The sequence below is a fragment of the Canis lupus genome, chromosome 1, assembly GCF_011100685.1.
Source record: "Canis lupus familiaris isolate Mischka breed German Shepherd chromosome 1, alternate assembly UU_Cfam_GSD_1.0, whole genome shotgun sequence".
NCBI lineage: Eukaryota > Metazoa > Chordata > Mammalia > Carnivora > Canidae > Canis > Canis lupus.
Window position 1 is genome coordinate 38,404,092 of NC_049222.1, and position 18,626 is coordinate 38,422,717.

At 38.7% G+C, this 18,626-nt stretch overlaps 1 protein-coding gene across 38 annotated transcripts in view; it reads right to left on the reverse strand.

Moving 5' to 3' along the window:
* The window catches only part of LOC102154803 (DDB1- and CUL4-associated factor 13-like), a 212,062-nt gene that overhangs the window by 163,234 nt on the left and 30,202 nt on the right, over positions 1-18,626 (reverse strand). For 29 of the 38 annotated variants that reach the window (XR_005353658.1, XR_005353649.1, XR_005353647.1 and 26 more), the window contains 2 exons: positions 5,317-5,493; positions 3,452-3,636 (listed from right to left, as the gene is read on the reverse strand). The gene's annotated coding sequence lies outside the window, so the exon portion shown is untranslated. Of the gene's footprint in view, positions 1-2,340; positions 2,546-3,451; positions 3,637-5,316; positions 5,494-7,004; positions 7,255-16,078; positions 16,657-18,626 lie in introns of those variants that run through there. The other 9 variants (XR_005353668.1, XM_038526286.1, XM_038526287.1 and 6 more) reach the window with 6 other exon arrangements.

An 18,626-nucleotide genomic window follows, 5' to 3' on the forward strand; every position in this document is an offset into this window, starting at 1 on the left:
ACGAGCTGAGCCTAGGGTATGGAAACAACAGGAAAGACAGATGAGTTTGGTGGTATCCCAGAATAGAGAAGATACATGCCTTCCTTCCCAAAGTATAACCTAGAGAAGCTTCAGATTTCATGAAGGAGGCTCCATCCAACATGGCACCAGAACAGTAAGATGGCTTCTGTTGACTAAGCCATCTAGACAAATGAGTCTACAAGCAGGCTAGCAAAGTCATAGGCACCTTACAGCGTTTGAAGCAAGACAATTCCCAAGCCCTTGAAGAGGAAGTACACGAGGTTGGGAGTGGGTCTTGCAGTTTGAAGAGGAAACTTTGGATCTGGAATACAGGAATGGTGCACATCAGGAGAAGATGCCAAAAACCAGGAACGAATACCATGTGGCATTGGCCAAAGTAGACAGAAAGCACTCAAGGAGCAGACCCACCCTCTTCACTAATGCTCTATGTTATGATCCTACTGTAAACTCCCCAGAACTTAAACATAATTCAAAAAGGAGAAGCAAGGAAAACCTTAACTTGATTGAGTGTATAACCAGATTAGTCACTACTTTGACCAAGTTTCCCTTGGATGTGAACAAATTTAGTTTTCTGCTATCTGATGGAAATGGCATCTCTCTCTCTCACACACACACACACACACACACACAAATTTTTTTTAATTACGTTAAGAAATTTGAAGTTGAATTTTAGAAGTTAAAATTATCCCCTATGAAATTTCCACAAATTACATGTGACTTCTAATTCCAATTACATTTCAATCCAGGGCTTACTTTCAGATTATTTTTTTTCTTTTCTGTATTTCCACACTTATAATCATGCTTGCAATTTTTTGGTTTAGTTTCCTGAATATTCTCCTGAACATATCCATTGTGTGAAGATTTCACTCATTAAATTTTATGATATTGCTCCAAACTAAAAGAGCTATCCAGTGCCTTGCAATTTTGGTTTAGAATTTTTTGAGTAAAAATGCCATTAGATGCTGAACAAATATGCCTTGTATATGTGTAAAAAAAAAGAGGGGCAAGGAACAGCTGGCCTACTCTTCCCCAGCAAGCTTAAGGAGAGGAACCACCATGGTTCTTTTGTTTGTTAAACCTTGCTTCAGTGCTTACAACAATAAAATTGCATGTTATAGATGCTCAATTAATTGTTATGTGTGTACTTGAATTGAAAGAAATAGAATTTAAGTAAATTGGCATAAAAATGGCTTTTCACTGCTGTTTATACATTGACATACAATAATAGTACTTGTAATTTACCTACTCCATGCTCACTAAATGAGTAAAAGAGTAAATGACCAAGTGCAGATATGTGGGGAGGTAAGCATAAATAAATACTAGTCATAACTGCAGTGTTTTGGGAAGGCTTTGCTTGACTCAGAACAACCTATTGCTTGACTCAATAGCTTCTATATTCTAACTATAGGATTGGTTCCTTAAAATTCTTTCAACCCCTAATCCCTCAAATCTTGCTGAGTCTCCTGAGATCTTAACCCTCGGATACATTGTTGTAAGAAAAGAGAGCACAGCCTTTGGAGCCCCTATATTTAAGACCTGCTCCAATAATAGTATGACCTCTAGAAAGTTGTTACTCAATCTCTTAAGCTTTATATTCTTTATTGATAAAACAGGCATAATATTACTACATTCATCAGGTTGCTGTAGACACTGACTTTGATTTAAACAATTTAAATGCTTAGCACTTTCATTTGTAACGTGCGTGGCAGGGCAGACCTTCAACAGCTGGTAGCTCTTGATGATATCATTACATGAAAATGCAATGATCGGATGCTATTCTATAAATACCATGGGAATGAAAATTTTTAGTTATCTGCTCTTTCTTGAATATTTGATGTGAAAAAGGGCATCTTTCTTCTAAGTTATATTATACTGTATTATGTGTATCTACATATACAATATATTGTGGCTAAAAGTGACAGATTTGTATTCCAAAGAGTTATCGAGGCATCCCCAAAGGTATTCAAAAATCATTATTTATTATAGGGTCATCAAACAGAGTCATTCATTCAACACACCTCTGTCCATCTCTGGGCCATATTGGGCATTGCAAGCAAGCAGTTTAAAAACTAAGTAAAAAGCACAGCAGAAAAAAAAAAAAAAAAAAAAAAAAAGCACAGCAGCAACATGTAAGCATAGGGCTCAACCAAGGGTGAGGATCTTCTAAATAGGTCATTCCCCTAGCTGGTTTAGGAAATATACAAGAAACAAAACACGAGGGCTTTGATTCTACCGAACTCCCTTTAATACCCATTCAGTTCCAAATACATTATGGGCATCTAAGAAACACATAAGAAAATATTAAAGAGTCAGACATACTGCTTTATCACTAATTATTTAGGACTGCATATTCAGGGCAGCCTGGGCGGCTCAGCGGTTTAGCACTGCTTTCAGCCCAGGGTGTGATCCTGGAGGCCTGGGATCGAGTCCCACGTCGGGCTCCCTGCATGGAGCCTGCTTCTCCCTCTGCCTGTGTCTCTGCCTCTCTCTCTGTGTGTGTCTCTCATGAATGAATACATAAAATCTTAAAAAAAAAGAAATGCATATTCATTTTTGTATCTCTTTTTCTGTGGAAGTGATGAAAACCATGTAAAGCATTGTATCAATATGAAGCATTATTATTTTTACTATTTCATGAAATTCAGCAATCTATATGCACATGCCAGGGGCCACGAATGTTTTTATAATCCAGAAACAGCCACAGATGCTATTATTGCCAGCTTCTTTGAATACATGTCTCTGAGGGTGGCCTCATTTCTTAAATGTAGCAGCTACATCACAGCAAAGAAACTATATGAAAAGTGAAACTCATTCAGTCTTACAGATGTTCATGTTAATGTGACACCAAACAATGGATTGATTAACTGAACCTCTCCTTTGTATTTGAATTTTTGTGTATCGTGTATCACAGGTTTAAATTCAATCTAGCAGTTGTACCATCAGCACTTCTGTGAATTTAAGGTTGTCCATATACAGTGAAATTGTAGTACACATCTCTATCATAATTTGGTTAGATGCTTCTTGAGAGTATAAAGATCACGATCTATTGAAATTCTGGTTTTTTTTTTCTTATTTTCTGAATAAACTGGCATGTCTCTTTGGGTTGATATCTTTACCACTGATCAGGGAATTCAAACAAGAAATTGATTCATCCTTGACACCTCCTTTTGCCACACTTCCTGGAGTGCTTTTGGGTTCCATCCCCATTTTAATCGTTCTACTTTAAAATCTTGAGACCTCTACCTTGGATTTGCTTTGGTTTTGTAATTTTAAAAGGCAGTTCATTGGAACATTTAAAAGTATGATCTCTGCAGTTAGACCAATGAGTTCAAACCTGATCCCACCTTTTTTTTTTTTTTTTTTTTTTTTTTTTGCTATGTAACCTGTATAGCTCCCTTATCTATAATATACGGTTAATAATGCGACCTACCTCTTGGGATTGTCTTGAGTAGTTAACATGTGGGAAACTTAGAATGTACCTGGTACATTTATTACCATGCAAGTGTTAGCCATCAATTCCTCCTCTTTTGTTGTCATCCTCCTCCCAAATGCAATTATCTTTCCAAAATAAATGCCATCATGCTCTTCAGCTCAGAAACCTGTGCAGCCTCCTTCCTATAAATAAATACCATTTGAACCTTTCACCTTCTTGTCCCAGCGTGAGATTCCAGCCTTCTCCTGGCACATTCTATTGTGCTTCAACCACACTGGACTTTGCCATATTTTACATACCTGTGTACTTCAGGTCTCCTAGCTTTGCTCCTAGCATTCTCTTTGATTAAAATACCCTTTCTTATACTCTACCCAGTTGTAACCTCTGCTTCTTTTAAGACCCAACTCAAATGCAAGTTCTTAGGGAAATGATTCCTGAAACAATAAGCAGGAATCATTCCTACGTGTGTTCTTCCACATGTCTGACACCAGCGTATGACTAATCATATTATCAGATATTACCATTACTTGCTCATGAAATTGTTTTCTTTTTCTTTTTCTTTTTTGGAGGAGGAGGGCAGAAGGAGTAGGAGAGTAGGAAAGAGAGATCTTAAGCAGGCTCCATGCACAGTGCAGGGCCCTATCCAGGGCTCGATCTCAAGCCTGGATTCTTAAACACTACACCATTTCACTTCTCACCTCCTCCCATTCCCTGTCTCATAACACTGTGCTTCAACCCCACATCGTTCTGTCCCTTGAACGTATTATAAGCTAATTTCTACTCCCAAGGATTTGTGCCTGCTGTTCCCTTCTCTAGAGTATCCTTCTCTAGGCATTCAAATGGTTAACTCCTTCTCATTGCTCAGGGCTCAGTTTATCATAGGCACTGATGGTTGTCTATCCAAATCTATCCTCTCTTTTTTCATTAATTTCTTAGTTGTTTAGCTTTCCTGGTCATTCTTGTACTTAATAAAAGTGATTCAAATCCCAGTACCAGGAGCTGAATCTTAATTAGTCTAAGTTCTAAACTCTAGCCAGTCCTGTTAATTTCATTTCCCATGCAGGTGATACAATTTGGGTCAATAGATGTGATGTAAAGTCTGCTGGGAACAGAGAGTTCTTGCTGATGTGTGTGTGTGTGTGAGAGAGAGAGAGAGATAGAGAAAGAAAGAGAGACAGAGAGAGTTAGCTATGGAAAGAAGCTGTCATTTTTACCTAAGGACTTTGCCTAAGGTGCATGAGGATGGAATGTCTAGAAGTGATGCAACCATCTCACAAGCAAGGAGGTATCTAATCCACATGCCTAATATAGGCATGTAAATACCAAATCAAGAGTTGGATGCTTAAAGGACTGAGCCACCCAGGTGCCCTTATTTTGTTTTTCCAGGTGCCCTTATGAAGCTGTTTTCACCCTGAGGTTTGTGTTTCTTGAAGAGAAGGATCATGTCTTAACAATCTTTATATATGGACAGTCTAGCATACTGCCTACAAATTCTAGGAGCTAAATAAATAAGTGAGCATCTGTTGAATGAATAATAATCCCTCATCAGAAATTCACTTCTCTCTTTCACAAGATTCTAAGTGGAATCCTAATTTCTTCAAAAAACCTTCCCATCAAAAAACAAAAACACATAAAAAAAACAAATCCAAAAGCCTTCCCAACTGACTCAGCTCAAATATCCCCCACTTTGAACTCTACTCTCCATTTGATCTGTCATTCATCTGACATTTATAATATATTGCATAATTTTTTGTTTTCTTTTCTTCATAGATCTATCACTCAGATGTCAGCTAGAGCCTTTCTTCCCATTAAGATCTATCCCAATGTGTCTCAGACCCCTCTCCTGACAGTCCTTAACATACCACAAAATTCTGGTGAATTCCTGGGGGTGGATTTTATGCTTATATTCATCTTTGGCTCTGAACCCTTTCTTCTATGCAATTAATTCAGTGTGTGAATCATCTTCCTCTCCTTTCTTTGTTGTTCCTATTCTGCCCTTGGTCAATCCAGATGTGGAAATCAGCTCCTTTCCCTGATGTCTGCAAAACAAAACCAAACAATGATAGGCAAATAAATCCCATTCATATAAGATTTTATGTAAATAATAGATTTAATCAAATTAATTTGATTTGTGCATGCTTGTGTGAGTGCATGCAATGGCACAGGGATGTATACATCCTATGTACACATATTCTACAAGGAATGTACATACCTAAGTCACCAATCTGCACTCAGTAGTCCTTACTGAATAAGTGGGGAGACCTAGCAGGGTCTATATCACAATAATCCAAAGAAAGGCAACTTAACTTTTCTGTCAGCCTCAATCTCTTCCCCTTCCCTCTGGAACACCTTCTAGAAATTATGTCTTCATTCTATTTGGTAGAACAAGTCAGTGCCCTCTAGTCCCCTATTCTCAGAATAAGTATCGGTCCTACATTTGTATATGCAAATCTATCAAGGTGCTCAGCCAAAGAAGATGGTTTCTCATTTACTAGAATTTATTCTCCTTAGAAGACTGCTAAGGAGAAAAAGACTGTTTTCACCCCAAATTTGTTTTTCCTCTTTACACATGTATGTTATATGGTGCTAAAAATCCCTTAAAGACTGAGATAATCTTATACTACTTTGATCCCTCAAAATACGTATTGAATCTTTAAAATTAGTAATTCTTCAATAAATAGGTATTGAGAAGATACTACATATAAGATATAAGCAATATAAGCAGTCTTCTCTCTTGCCCTCAAGATGCTCCTAGGAGGACTAGGTAGACATATGAACAAAGAGTAGCTATACAGTGTGCAAACTACCCTAGGACTGCAGTGCAAGCTTGATTTTGTAGGACCACAGAAGAGGGAAGGCTCCTCATAGTTCTCAACCTTGTCTCCAACATTTCTGCAGGCCGTTATATGCTCCAAACTAGAACATGATTCTCCACAATGAAGATTTCTACTCACCATGAAACCAAAAGGGGAGAACCCCCATTCCCCTTGGAAGTCCAGCAGAATAGGAGTGGGGTAGTACACGGAGAATTTTCAAAAAGACCTGTAAACAACTGTGATTCTGAGAAATCTGCTCAGGGAGTATGCCGTTAGGGATTCACTGATATAAAACTTTTAAGATACAATTAAATTAGAACACAATTTTTCAAAAATGGGTTAATTCCATAAAGTAAGAATGCATGCTTTAAAGTACGAAGCCCCTTAAGCTATATTACACATGGATACTGAAGAATTGAAAAAAGTGAAGAATTGAAACAATTTTCTAAGCGGTCATTAGAGGACGTTTAACTGCTGAATCCAGCAGAAAAGAGGAGAAAAAAGTGGGAATATATACAATCAGTGCACTTGAATTGATGGAGGTCATTCACTGTGGCACTTAGTAGGACTCAGTTCTGTGGGCATCTTCTGACTCCCTTATGTACACAAAAATTTAAGTAAATGTATGTCTGTCTAGTTACTCTTATTAAGGGTATATCTGAGCCTATCTGTATAAGTTCCAGCAACTAGTAATGTATCTGCATAGCAATCCCTGTGACATTTGCTTAACTCACTTGCAGAAAGGCATAAACAACTTGCTGCAGGTCTGTTTGTAATGGCAGGATAATGAGGTCTCCAGAGTCCTGAGCTGAAAATGACTCGAGATTTCTCTTTGAGAATATACTTTAGTTGCTGTGAATTGGTTTTGCTTTATGCAATGCTCAGAATAAGAAGAAAAAATCATTTCATAGCGACTTCTTTTTCCAAGTGGGAATACAGTCTCAGCTATTTTTAGATCATTGTTCTAAATCTCAAAGACTGTTTTATTATGTCTTTTTCAAATACAACTAGACGAATGTTGGGAGTTATTTGTTAAATCCTTTCAAAAAAAAAAAAAAACAGCTCAGCAATAAGCATATATTCTCCAGAGAACAATTTACTTTCAGATTGAAATCACCTGATAAAACCACCCAGCTCATTCAAGTAGAAGTTTGTTTCCTTTTAGATCTTGCTCCTCTGCTTTATGAGGGAGAGATCAATGCAGAGACTAGAGAGGAAATCACAATTCAAACCCAGGCCACTATCTGCATATTAAAAGGAAGAACTAGATACAAATAGAAGCAAGGAAGAAACTTTTCCTTAGAAGAATCCAGCAGATCCCCTGTTAACTTTTGGATGCTGATCTCTGCCAAAAGCCAATAAGGCCTTCTTTGGGTTTGTAACCAGTCACCTCCACAGTGCTAACTCAAAAAACAAGCACCAAGTTAAATTTATTAGAACATATATTTATTGACAGTTACTAAGTTATGCATGCTCATTCTCATAGCCAAAAGGAATACCTAAATTTTATTACAAATGTTAATAATTACTTTAAAGTATGAAGCCCCTTCAGGCTATATATTATATAGATAGGAAGTGAAGAATTAAAACAATTTTCTGAGCAACCCACACATTAAAACACTTTTATCTGCTATCTCCAGCAGAAAGGAGGAGGAAAAATGGGGGAGGGGAGTGTTATCTTGCTGCTCCCACTGCTTGGAATCTTCTTCCCCCTAGAAATATGCATGACTTGCTTTCTCCTATTATTCAAATCTTTTCTCAGATGTCACCCTCCTGGTGAGGCCTTTCCCAAATAGGATAATTTATAGCCCTCCCTCTGGTTCTATTGTTTTTTTCCTGATTTGTTTTTCTCCATAGCTAAGCATCTTCTAATAAGGTACATAATGTACTTACCCATTTGGTGCATTTGGTGTGTTCTCTGTTTCCCTCCAACATTATATAGGCAACATGAAGGCAAGAATTTTGGTTTCCTTCATTTTTCTGCTCTATCTGTAGGTACACTGTCCATAGTACATGCTCAAAAAATGTGTACAATATATGATGTATAGAATGTATACCTTAAAGTATGCAGTCTCTTCAGGCTGTATTATACATAAACACTGATGTGAAGAATTGAAATGATTTTATGAGAAGCCTGGTCAATAGTCCTTTTATCTGCTGTATCCAGCAGAAAGGAGGAGGGAAAAAATGGAAATGCACCTGAATCAGTGCACCTGAATTGATGTAAACCATTCACTGTGGCACTTAGAAGGGCTTAGTCAGCTCTGTCAGCAGCTCTTGAGTCCCTTGTGCACACAAAAGTTTAACTACCATATGTCTAATTACCCTGACCCACTAATTCCTATGAACTGCCGTCTAGGACAACATACCTTTATACTATAAAAGATCATGTAGTTGATTAGATTTTCAGAGTTTAAGTTGGCAGACTGAAACCATCACAGATTCTCTCCCACCACAACTAAATAAATTTACAAATTTTAAGTAAAACAAGACATAAAAAAACTAAGCCAGTAGCAATCAAACATAAGAAGAGACACAGCCTTATGCCTACTCAGTGAAAAGCATAAGCTGAAGAGGGGGAGGAGATGGAGAGAGGGATTATTCCAGGAACTAGTATAGCTACTAATAGTGAAGGAAAAAAAAGAAAAAGAAGAGAGAAGACAAAGTTATATATACATATATGAAAAGAATACTTCCAATGTAGGAAGAAGACAAAAGGTATAGAGACTCCAAAGAAAGAAAACATAAAAATCTACCTGTATTCTCCCAGAATCAGGAAAAAAAAAAATCTCTAGAGCTTATTATCTATTTTGTGTCTTATTTTTTTTTCCAGCTCAGAACAAAGCTGCAAAGAGAAGGCAGGCTATTCACAACGGCCTAGGGCTAATTATATCCAACAAAATATATGCATCTAGCAAAACAGAATACCAAAACAAAACAAAACAAAAAAAGATATGAACAGAAGAGACTTAAAACAAGCTCCTTTGAAAGTACTAAAGGCCCAGGGTGATGAAACCACAAAGAACCCCGGGTGTTAAGCCACTCCTTCCCAGCAGATGATGAGGCTATAGTCCAGCTCACAAGTTTTATCTTAGTTTTGGTCATATAAACAGCAGTTGGGAAGAAGCAGGTGAAGAAAGTATAGCCTATCTCTACGTGAAGACTAGTTTCCAGGATTCACCCTACATTGGATATCTCTCCAGGCTTCATGTATGACCTCACATAGTTATAGTAAACCCTGGGCAAGGCTTTGGAACAAGCTGGAGTGGTGAAAGCAGAAACCAGTCTCACAAAATGTGGCTTTCCACAATCCAAATGAGCTGTCTTCCTCTCCCCTATGCCTCCTACACAGAAAAAGAAGCACAATACATGTTACCCAGCCCTCATGATAAACTCTAAAAGATACAAACCAGTCTCAAATAGGATGTGAAAGAAGTTAAAGAGATCTTACTACCACGATATCAGAGAAAACAAAGCATCTTGACCACTATAACAGCTAACATTTATTGTTTACTGTGTGGCAGGCACTAAGTACTTTACATACATTAACTCATTGAATCCTCACAACAACACAATAAGGGAGGTACTACTGTTGGTAGACAATTCCATACTCAAAAACCCTGAAGCCAAATGTGTCTTGAAATTTAGATTTTTTTTAACCAGGTTTTAGAAAAGGAATAAGGTATATATGCCATTTAAAAAAACACATAAAATCCACGGGTCCTACAGAAGCACTTTGTATTCAAACATGTCAATATGTTTAATCAAATCTATGAATATTCACACTAATTATAAAAATTATATAGAAAAAATCTATAAGGAGCTCATATCAATTCAAATCAGGCCAAGTTTTGCTCCCAAATAAATTTGTGCCAAACATACAAAAACTTGGAGTTTTCAGAATCTTTTGGACTATGGATTTATAGATAAGAGATGCAGACTTGTAGCAATGGCCCCTGTACATGTGAGGAAGCCAATGCAGAGGAAGGTTCAGGTCACAAGTTCCCCTAAGTTGAACAGGTAAAAGTAATGGAACCTAGAAGAAGACCTGACCCCGGAGTCCAAAAGTTTAACTCCCAGTTGATGGAGTCAGCAGTGCACATACAGTCACTCAGCAAATATTTATTAAACAACTACTAAACTACAGGAGCCAGGGATACAGCAATGAAGAAAATGGCACAGTCCCATCCTCACAGAGCTTACAGTTTGGCCGGGGGGCGGGGGGGGGGGGGGGGGGGGGGGATGGACCATAAACAAAAATGTAGTATTCCAGGTACAAAAATGTAAGCACCAGAAGTGTCTCAGTGACTGCCTTTCAGAACCTAGTCCCCCTATCCCCTTGTAGAACAGTAACCCAATTTCCTCTTGGTATTAGGGATCAGGCATCATGGCCTGTTGCTTCCGTGCCTGGGAGAGCCTAAAATGGTGGGGTGGGGGGCAGGGGTGGGCATTCTCTCTAATTTACTGTAACAAGTCTGTTTAACCTAATGGAAACACTCATCCCTTAGGCAATAGGACCCCCAACTCACCAAGACCACAGTGCAAAAGTGGGAAGCAGAAATTCTAGGCTATTAGGTGCAATAGTGAGATGAGTCCCTCAGAACTCCACTTCTTAGTTCCCAGATGATAACGTTCTGACTGTAAGGGAATGGCGCACATAACACTGATAACGGCGTCAGAATTCCTTCCTGCAGGAGAGCACTAAAACATCACAAAGCACGGTCTTAAAGCTAAGACTGTAATAGCTTTTACACTTTTCTTTTAGTTCTGCTGTTCTATCAGTCCACCTGCTTTGAGATCATGAGTCTTCATGGAAGGCCAATGAATCCAATGGGTCTGAGCTCATCACCATACTTCTTTCACCACGAAATGAGTTTCTTGGCCTAGGATATGGTAAGGAACACCATGGTATTTTGTGGGTCTCTCAATAGTAAATGGTAGTACTAACAGACGAAATGTAGGAAGAGAAGGCAAATCTGTAATCAGAACATTAGTCCTATAAGGATAGCCTAAATCAACATATTCAATTTATCATTCAGAGGGAGTGACCGTTCCTCTAAAGAATGAAGCCATACTGGGAGCAGAGCATTGGCCTGTGCTGTAGATAGATTGGACACTCAGCGATAGCAATAGTCTGATTGATTAGCCTTGGTAAGGGAGAGTCTATACTGTTATGCCTGCATATAACTTCCATCCTTAATGCCATGTCCACTTTGGAAATGAATCTTCTGGGCAAACACCATGGCTGCTAAAAAGAGGCTGATATCTACAGCACAGGTTATCTTGTCCCCTCATTAATGAGAGATTGCACTGATGAGTACTCACTTTATCTAAGGCCTTCTTGTCACCAAACCTGCCATTTTTCTAAGACCCTGATTCTTCAACTAACCTGCTAACAGGCCTATGACCCCATGGAGATCCATACTTCTGGCCATCTTTCTCTCTAAAGACAGAAGACCACCGAATGGACTACTGAAGTTCTGCCTACTAGGAATCTCCCCTGCACCAATGACCATATAGTCAGTCTTAACTAAGCCTGTAGAAATATTTTAGCTCTCTGCTGCCTGCTGTTGCCAGCCCATTATACACACTCACACGTAAACCAAGGTTTAAATTTTTCCTCTTCTGTTCATTGGTCATAATTATCTCCCCATGAAGCCATATGTGTGACATGAAGGAGTAAACATTAACTGTGAGAGTCTGAGCCACATTTTCATCAAATTTACTAGTACCCTCTGGACCTGCTCAGACCCAGACCCACTTTTAATTATTGATGGATTGCTGTCATACAATTTAGGATATGGTAGATCAGAAAATACCAGACAATGAGTTTCTCAGATCTGAGTCACTTTGGGGTCGAGTGGTCATCTACTCCATCTTCCTAAGGACCCCATAGCAAAACATGAGCTGCTTCTCATGCAGAGAATCTTGGCAGTAGAAAAGGTCAGAGTTTACTCTGAAACCCTACGGTCTGAAAGCCAATACACAGTGACCCTCCTACTGAGGTGAAAGACACAAGGATCATTAGGTCCAAGTGGTAAGGCAGCTCACACCACAATATGAAACTTCTACAGAACTCCCTTTAGGTCTCCTCTCAAAAATAATAGTCTTGTAAAGCAAGTCAGTAGATGACTCAGAGTAACATACACAAAGATGGTTTATAGCGCCCCCCAACTCAAGAGAGGCCCACCCAAAATCATCTGTGATGTGCAATTCAAGCTACAATAACTTGACCTTCACTTTAGGAGTATCCAGATAAACCCCAGAACGTTAGGATTCAAGCAACTCACCAACAGTAGATCCTTGAATTTTGTGGGGTTTATCTCCTACCCACAGACACACAAAAATCTTACTAAGGTAGAAGTCACTGGATATTTTCGCTCACCAGATCTGATTATCAAAATGTCATCAATGCAATGCGTAATTTTCTGTAGATGCCTCTAGTACATTACAACAAAGAGCAGAAGAGCTGACATGATCTATTAAGAATTTACTCTGGGCCCTCTGAAGAAATGAAAATGGCTTTGGATTTTACTAATGGATATAGGAATTGGGTTTTTTAAATTATTATTATTTTCTTATTAGTTTCGATAGGTTAGTAGCTGTAAACAAGGGGCAAGACTGTGTTGATCTACTCCAGGAAAGATACCATATCTGAAGAACAGCTACAACAGTATCACTACTTTAGTTTATGGTAACCTGTTGTCATTCTTGAAGATCTACCTAGCTTTTGGACCAACAACATAGGTAAGTTAAATGGAAGTATGGCCCTAATCTCCACAATTACCCTCAGGAAGGTTGCACTCTTCTTAGTTTACTATTTTTGCTTGGTGAGAGTATTTGGAGAGAGAATGGAAACTAAGTTAAATGATATGACAAGAATACATTCAGCCAAAAATTGAATAAATGAAATTCTACAAGACTAATGACCCAGTTTCTTCACCAAATACCATAAAAAGTACAAAGGGGGAACCTTTCTTTACATAAAAGAAGCTTGGGATATGCCAGGAATTTGAGTACTGATTCAACTAAATCACCCAAAAAAGCCATTTTTTTATGAGAGAATTCAAACTTGGGCTGTGTAATAGATAATAACAAAGAATTATTATTTTTAATGTGATAATGATATTGTGGTTATATTAAAAAGTCCTGGGGTGCCTGGCTGGCCCAACCAGGAGAGCATGCAACTCTTGATCTTGAGGTTGTAAGTTCAAGCTCCACGTTGGGTGTACAAATTACTAAAACTAAAATAATAATTAATAATAATAATCTGTTAGAGGTACATAGTATTTATAGATAATGCGATGACTGGAATTTTTTTTTTTAGAAATCTCCCAAGTGTGGGGTAATGTGTCAATATGGTTAGATAAAACAACAGAAGCAAAATATTGATAATTGTTACAGTGGAGGATGAGTACATCATTATAAGCATTCTATATGCCTCTATGTGTCTGAAATATTTTCATAATAGGTTTAAAATGATTCCATCTACCTAACTCCAAAAGCCACTACACTGACTGGTAGGTAGGTCACAATGGCATACTGGGTACTTAGCAATCAGCATCAACCTAGAGTATCTTATATGGAAGGTCTGGAAAATGTCCTTTCCCCAGTGCACAATCACCCTATAAACAGCCTATGGGAAACACTTAGAGAAAGATTTACAGTTTATATTTGTAGCTATGTCGCTTTCCACAGGATACTTCACACAACTCAGCTTCACCTCAATTAACCCTCTAGTTCTAAACTGGCTTACATCTAGAATTGATGATAGTCTGTGCCTTCTCATTATGGAGTGTCTAATCATGTTTATGCCACAAGGTTATATAGCCCAGTCAATATCTTAATAGAATACACATTCATTTCATACCTATAGGTCCACAATCAATTCACCACCAGTATAGATTCCAGCAGATCAAAGCAATCGGCCACTCTGATGCTGCCTATGATAGAAATTATGCCTACTTTGTCTCTCTAATGGTCTACCACCTGGCCTCTGCCGCCAGGCTCTCATTATCCCTGTAAAAACTAGGATCCCAATTTAAAGGTGACACTTGAAACTATTATCTCCAGGATGTGGAATATGATTCAGCAAACTTTCTCTGTAAAGAGGCAAATTGTAAATAGTTTTTAGCTGTGAGAGCCACTTTCTCGTGACAACTTACCTTGCAGCACAAAAGTGCCCATAGATCAAAGCGCATGGTGGCATCCCAAAAAAGCTTTATCTATGGACACTGAGATTTGAATTTCATATCATTTCCATATGACATAAAATACTTTCTTTTCCAGACATTTAGGAACATAAAATTCATTCTTCGTTTGCATTTAATACAAAAACAGGTGACGGGCCATTGGCCTTGCAAGTCAAAATTTGGAAATCCCTGATCTCTTATGTAATACTCCCTGGATTTTGGACCATAGAAAAGTAGTGAAAAGCACCTGCAGTTCCTTTGGTCTATGTACCATACCCTCTGTCCTTCAAGTGAATGTACAGCTCCCCTGTGCCATGCTATGATTTTACCCTCCTTCTGAGCCCAGAGACCTTGTGGGTAGGTCTAGATGAAGAGGTATTCCCCTGGCAAGGCAACCACCTCGGGAAATATTGCAAGGCCTCAGGGAAAGGAGAGAGTGATTTCCTGAGGGGAGGAGGAACTATTTGCAATAACAAGGGACATCCAGAATAATTTGGAGATTCAAATCATGCCTGCAACAAATGTCCCTATCTCAGAATCTCAGAATCTCTTCTTTCCCAACCAGTGTTCTAACCTTAGCAAAAGAGACTTCAGGCTTAACCAGAGTTGAATTTTGCAACCAAGCAATTCAATTTTAGGTCTGATCCTTATTCGTGTCTGCTCTGCAGCTATCGGCAAGAAGGGTTCTTTTAAGGCCTCCATAGAACCTTTCTGGTTCTCTACTTTTGTCTTGAAATGAAGGTAAAGCAATCTATTTTTATACAAGCTCTCTGGCACAGTCAGAAGCAGGCAACACTGCCTACAATGTTTGTCATCATCCTTGTCATGATATTAGGGAGTACAACAGCCTGGTCATCTTCCAAAGCTTTGCCCTCGCTGGCTCTCTGGCTCACACCACTACGAGAGCAATTGTGATCGTGATGCCGTGGCGTGCCACCCACTGCGTGTGTCCTGTGTGGCCACGTTATGGAGGTCATCCAGGAAATGGCTGTTAGCAAGCCAGGGTGAGAGTTCTATCTCCAGGGCCATTCCTCCTAAGGATAGTATCAGTCAGGATCCTGGCAGGCAATACACTTCACCAAGTGACTATAAAGAAACTGCTCAGAAAGGTCATGCAAAAGAACAAATAAAGGTTAGTTAATGGTCAAAGGTTAAAGGTTAACTTTAGTCAAGGTTAAAAGGACCAAGAAGGTCTGGCCAAATTTGCAGAAAACAGTGGTAGCATACCATTCCCACCCTTGGGACTGAGGAGTGAGAGGAGGAAGCAGTGTTGTCAGAGTCTGGCGAGAGCTGGAGCTAGGAGGAGTGGCCACTTTCAGGGACCATCCACAGAAGGGGTGCAGTAGGGGGAAAGCAAGGAAGGTGATTCCCCACCCCAGCCACCTGATTTCCTGCAAGCCCTTCCCCTTGGCCCAGTCTAGCTGGAAGCCAGCAATCTGGCAACTCAGATGATGCAGAAAGCAGTAGTCAGCCTCCTAGGGTACAGAATGAGGCAGAGCAGGGCCCAAGGGTGATCTAGGGCAGGCATGCAGTGAGGCCAACAGATAGAATAAACAGCACTTATGGGGATCCCTCTTTTAAGGAGGAAACGTGAGCAGTTACTTGCTCATGGTCACATAGTGAGTGGCAAGGCTAGAAGTCAAACCTAAGAGCTCCACCCACAGAGCCTCAACACGGGCACAACAAGGCCACACAGAGATATTTCCAAACCCTGGGGAACTGGGGACGAGAAAACTCACAAGAGCTTAAGAAGAGTAAACTGTGTGGTAGCCAAGTAAGAAATGACTACAGAATCCACGACAAAGGCATTAGTGGTGAGCGATAAATAAATAAATGTATGGGAGAATGGTTATGGAGGAAAATGCTATGAATATGATAATTTAACAACAGTCATACAAACAAAATGTGGAGGTAGTGGCAGTGCAGTGATTTCATCTTTCTTCGTGGGTAATCAACAGTGACAAAGTTAATGAGTAAGAAAATTATAGCCTGTTTTTTGAGTATGAATATAATCCCATTTTTTGAATGTTCTGCACTTTTTTCATTTGCATCTCCTCAGTTTGTCACGAGTCCAAAAAGAAGAGTTAATATCACCATCGTTGTATTTCTGTCCATTGCTAAGCACATCTGTCCATTTCTGCCCAAATGCATTTCTGTTACATTTCCTGCTTTTTATGTGTGATATAGCTTGATGCTGTGGTAAAGAAAAATTAAAGCAGTAAGACAATATGTATAGTGGAGTCCAGCCTTCCGAAGAACTGGGTTTCTTGAATAAAGGATGTAGGCAATATTTAAAGGATTAAAAAACACAAAGTTACAGTCTATCTATCCATTATTCCCGTTGTTGGTAAGAAAGATATATCATCCTTCGCATGATAACCCGACCTGCAAGAATGCTGCCCATCTTCAGATGTCAGAGATAACATTGCTCTCTCATAGAGTCAGCAACTTTTATAGGAAAGAGCCTCAAGGCTTTGTTTCTGGAGGGGACTCAAGCATTCTTGGTTTTTCACATTTTATCTCAGATGGAAAGTATTTCTTTCTCTGATGGTGGCATAGGGTGTACACATCGCAGTGGTGGCCAGACCAAGCATCAGCTTTTATTTCTCATTTTGGTATTTATTGATGAACTTAAAACATTCCCATCCATTTGTGGATTTTTACCCTTTGTTTTTCTTAAAAAAACAAACAAACAAACAAACAAAAAAAAACCCACTTCCTTATCTCATTTAACACTTCTGCACTGATGGACTGATGTTAATATCATAACTCCATCTTTTTCTCCTTAGCATTCACTTCCTATTCCCTTGTCTACCTTTTTAACCTTTCTGAATTGTTTTCAGTACGTCCTTTGTGTTGGAGCTCTTGGTCTGATTCTTCAGCCAACCAAAAAACCATTTTATGACAGGTGTTTATAGCAGTGTAGCTCCATTTCTGCTACATACAGGAAATACATAGGAAATGTCATAGTTCATTTCTAAGTATTTTGTAATTTTTATTATAGTTTCTAATCTGTGTAATTTAAAGGTGATTTTTTTTGTTTCCAAACATATTTTTTAAAGCTCTCTTCTCTTAATTCTAATCTAATTTCAATGTTAAGAGATTCTAGTCTTGGGACATGAGTGACTCAGTGGTTGAGCATCTGCCTTCAGCTCAGGTTGTGATCCCAGGACCCTGGGATCAAGTCCCACATGGGGCTCCCTGCATGGAGCTTGCCTCTACTTCTGCCTACGTCTCTGCCTCTCTCTGTGTTTCTTTCATGAATAAATAAATAAAATCTTTTAAAAATATATTAAATTTAAAATATTAAATTATTTAATATTTATTCATGAGAGACACAGAGAGAGAAAGGCAGAGACGTAGGCAGGAGGAGAAGCAGGCTCCAGGCAGGGAGCCCGATGTGGGACTCGATCCTGAGACCATGGGATCATGCCCTGAGCCAGGGACAGGTGCTCAACTGCTAAGCCACCCAGGTGTCCCTAAAATCTTTTTTAAAAAAAGAGAGAGATAAAAAAAGAGAGAGAGAGAGAGAGATTCTAGTCTCCATGATATCAGTTCTTTAAACTTCATAGAGATTTCTTTGCACTATAACTTGACTGGTGGTCAGTATTTGTAAATGGTCAATGTAAACTCAGAAAGAATGTATATTCTTTAATATTGGGAGCAAGATTTTATTTGAATATGTGTATATACTCATCTATATAGATCAACCTTACCAATTGTGTTGTTCAGATTTTCTAATCCTTATTCATTGTTGGCATGCTTAGTCTGTTTCTAATTGAGGTATATGCACAAATAATCCAGCATGATTGCTGATGTGTCAGTATTCTCTTTTATTAATTTATCTTTTTGCATGAAATGTTTACAGTAGCTTTATTTATAATAGCCCAAATCTGGAAACAACCTAAATGTTCATCAACAGGCAAACAGTAAATCATGGTAGCCATCAATGGTACACCCCTCAGTGATAAATAATAATAAACCATCGATATTAATAAAGCAAAGTGAATGATACTCAAAAACATGTTGAGCAAAAAAAAAAATCCATAAACACAAGAAGAAATACTTTATAATTCCATATACATGAATTTCAAGATTATAATTTGTGAATAGAAATCAACACAGTACATAACTACAGGGTGGGGAGAGTAGGAATTGCCTGGA